Source organism: Furipterus horrens, unplaced genomic scaffold, assembly GCF_987537825.1.
Source record: "Furipterus horrens unplaced genomic scaffold, mFurHor1.1.pri manual_scaffold_2, whole genome shotgun sequence".
Lineage (NCBI taxonomy): Eukaryota > Metazoa > Chordata > Mammalia > Chiroptera > Furipteridae > Furipterus > Furipterus horrens.
Genome location: NW_028327172.1, coordinates 24,571,277 through 24,575,056, shown reverse-complemented (window position 1 = coordinate 24,575,056; position 3,780 = coordinate 24,571,277). Strand labels below are relative to the sequence as shown.

At 40.9% G+C, this 3,780-nt stretch overlaps 1 pseudogene; it reads right to left on the bottom strand.

Moving 5' to 3' along the window:
- Nucleotides 1-218: 218 nt before the first annotated feature.
- On the bottom strand, nt 219-1,039 carry LOC150018033 (heterogeneous nuclear ribonucleoprotein A1-like; annotated as a pseudogene).
- Nucleotides 1,040-3,780: the final 2,741 nt, after the last annotated feature.

Below are 3,780 nucleotides of genomic sequence, written 5' to 3'. Positions count from 1 at the left end.
ACAGAACAGAAACTAAAATAACTTGTTATACAATTAGCCACAAATACAGCCCTGGAGTTTTTTGTCCATTCACATGAGTACTGTCAAAAATAGTCTGTGTAGCAGCTAGGCCCTGCCACCACTGTGCTTGGCTGAGTTCACAAATTGATTGTAGCCTGCAGCTTCCCTGTCACTTCTCTGGCTCTCCTGTGCTGCTAAGCTATGTTTCTTGGCAGCAATTACTGATGAAAACCTCTGTCATTGCTACTGCTGCTGCTGGAACCATCATAGCCACCTTGATTCCATGGTTTGGCAAAGTATTGGCCTTCACCACCAAAGGAGCCAGAGCTTCTGCCTCTGAAGCTTTCTCCTTTCATGGGTCCAAAATTTGAAGATTGATAGTTGCAATTGACAAAATCATTGTAGCTTCTGCCACCACCAAAATTGCTTCCATCATTACCAAATCCATTATAGCCACCCCCATTCACCACTATATCCACCACCACCACAGGTACCACCAAAGCCACCTCAACCACTGAAGTTTCTTCCACGGTCAACGTTGTTATTCTCACCAAAACCACCTGCATGACCACCTCTGAAGTTTCCAGAACCACTCTGACCTCTTTGGCTGGATGAAGCACTAACCTTCTCTTACTTAGATAGGGCTTTCCTTACTTCATAGTTGTGGCCACTCACAGCATGGTAGTTCTGAATGACAATCTTTTCTACAGACTCATGGTCACAAAGGTTACCAAAGCAAAGCCTCTCTTTTTGCCACTGCCTTGGTCAATCATGATTTCAATTACTTCATTTTCTCCATACAGTTCAAAATCTGGTGTTGTTCTTTGGTGTCTTCTTTAATAGCATGGACAAAATTCTTCCTCACAGTGGAGTGGGCACCAGGTCTTTGAGAGTCTTCTCCTGAGACAGCCCTCTTTGGTTCCACAACTTTTCCACCCATTGTGTGTGGACTTGCATTCATGGCTGCACCCACCTCCTCCACAGTAGCGTACATAACAAACCCAGAGCCTCTGGGGCTCTTGATGTTGGGGTCTCTCATCGCCACACCGTCTGTGAGCATTCCCCATTGCTCAAAATGGCTTCTCAGACTCTCAGCTGTTGAGTCAAAGCTTGAACCTCCAATAAAGAGCTTCCGCAATGTACCTGGCATACCTTCCTCCAAAGAAGCCCTTATTTTCCCTAATGTGGGACATTGAAAAATTAATACCTGTCTTTTGTCATCTAGTGGTTATGGATTGAATGATGTCCTTTAACCCTGTTGCCCCCAGAATACAACAAGGATGCCAGCCTGTTAAACCAAGCATGTCGTTGTCCAGAGACAGCCAACAAACCTGGAGTCTGCACGATCCTTCCCCATGTGGGAAGGCCACCCTCCCCTCCACACCCCCACTCTTATTAGGGATTTCTTGACCCACGGGTAGGTAGGACGACGACCATGTCCAGCTTGAAGCAGCTAGAGGAGCTTGAGACCTTCATCCATTGTCCTTTATAAGATTGTAAAGGGTCTTAAGTCTGAGAGGGAGGGATTGTTATTTTTTATTGTTACAATATTTAACTAATTAGTTAATTATTTTTAAAAAAGAAGAAGAAGAATATATGAAAGGATGAGGCAGGAGAGCTTGTATGTATGACCCATGGGCATGGACTTGGAGAGGGGATTGTTGGGGAGGGGCGTGCTGGGCGGAGGGGAGCAAGGGGGGAAAAATTGGAACTATTGTAAGAATATAATCAATAAAATATACTTAAAAAAAAAAAAAAAAGAGCTTCCGCAGCTGTTCCAGCTCTGACATAGACAGGATGACTGCAGAAGGGGAGATTTCTTTTCTTTCTTTTTTTTTTTTTAAGATTATGTCATCTACAGACAATTTTACTTCTTCAATTTTAGATGCCTTTTTTTAAAAAAATGTGTTGGCATTTTTTTTTAACAATTGTATTTACTTATTTATTTTTAGAGAGAGGGGAAAGGAGAAAGAGAGGGAGAGAAACATCACTGTGCTGTTGCTTCTCACTTGCACCCCCTACTGGGGACCTGACCTGCAACCTAGTCATGTGCCCTGACTGGGAATTGAACCAGCGACACTTGGTTGGCAGGCTGACACTCAGTTCACTGAGCCACAGCAGCCAGGGCACAAGGGAAGATTTCAATGATGTTTACTCAGTAGCATCCACTGGCAGAAAGGCAAAATTATCATTTCTTTACTGAAGTATAAAGCTTAGGGTGAGTTAAACTTTGATGTCACAGAAGCACAGATATCAGTGTTGGAAATGTTTTTAAAAACATGGGGTTCAACTTCCTATACAGAATTTAAGCAAGTAAATATCTATGCTTGTTTGAACACAGAAATGAATAATTTGCTTTCTACCCAAGTAATATATCTTATCTCTATGTAGTTTAGTATACTAGATTTTTCCTCTTTTGCCCTGAAATCTGGCAGTTGACACAGAAAAAGTTGCATGAGAGACTCATACTTGTCTAAATCAGAGTTCTCTAGATACTGGTTTCAAATTAAACTGACCAGCATATTCTGTGGTTCTTGATGAAAATGCATATGCCCAGTCTATTTACCCTGACCTACCTAATCTGCATCTCAGAATGGGTATGTACATGTGAAATTTTAGCTTGTGCCCCAGGTCATCCTTATGTGTACCGTCATCTTGGAACTTCTACCTTATACTCTAAGCTCCTCAGGGAAAAGAAACAAAAATCTAATTTGATCTTGTATCCCCAGCGCCTGATATAGTGTCTCTACATATGACAAATCAATAACTTTTTTGAAAGAAATGAGTGAATTAAAGAATAAGTTATGCATAAATGACATACATAGTTCTAAGATTTGCAAACTACCATGTCTTATCAGTCACAGCTTCAGTCTATATATCCATGCAAATGAAGCCAAACCTATATACCATCTAAAACTACCAGGTACAAACATGTCTGAAGCTTTATTCATTTGCCCTCTCTATAACTAAGTTCACTGGTTTTTCTTCCCAGATTTTGCAACCAGCCCTGCATAAGTGTAGTCAAGAAAAATTTTAGAAACTTACCCTAATATTCTGGACCCAATTCCTTGCACATGGTAGTCAGTCAACACAAAATTGTTGAAACATTTTGTTTTGAAAGTTTTGCTGGTCTATTTCTTATTACTTGTTATAATCTGAGTAGTTGGGACTCTGTTTTGATAACTAAAATTTTAGTTAATGTTTTGTTGTGAAAAACTTTCCATGACCCCAGTCCCCTTACATAAGGACTTGCCAATTTTTTACCAAAATCCTCAGATAGGACACCTGGCCCAAGCATACCCATCTCAGTGCTGACTCCCTTTGAACTGCTGCCTGACTCCATTGTTGCTGCTTCCCAGAGCCCAAATAGTGCCTACTTTTGGGAAACCCACCACTGTGATCTACCCACCTGACCTCCTCGTGGGTGACTGCTGGCTCGATCCTATTGTCTATTCCTATTTCCTTGGAACATTATGTCCTACCTTTTTCCACCATCCATACGTCTAACTTCAGATTCTGGTCTCTTGTTGGCTGAATTCTTCCCTGACATAGAATACTATTATCATATTCTAAATTGACTGCTTCATTCACTTCCAGTCCATGGAAGAAAGAGCAACATGCCTTGAAAATAATGAAAGGCTAGGGAATCATCTCTCTAATTTGATTTGAGAACTGAGAGCTTAAACTAATTATATCTTATGTTCCCTTTCTAATTGAGGTTGGAATTTAGAGTTAACCAGAAATGAATTTGAAAATGGTCCTGCTTTTCACACCTGAAAA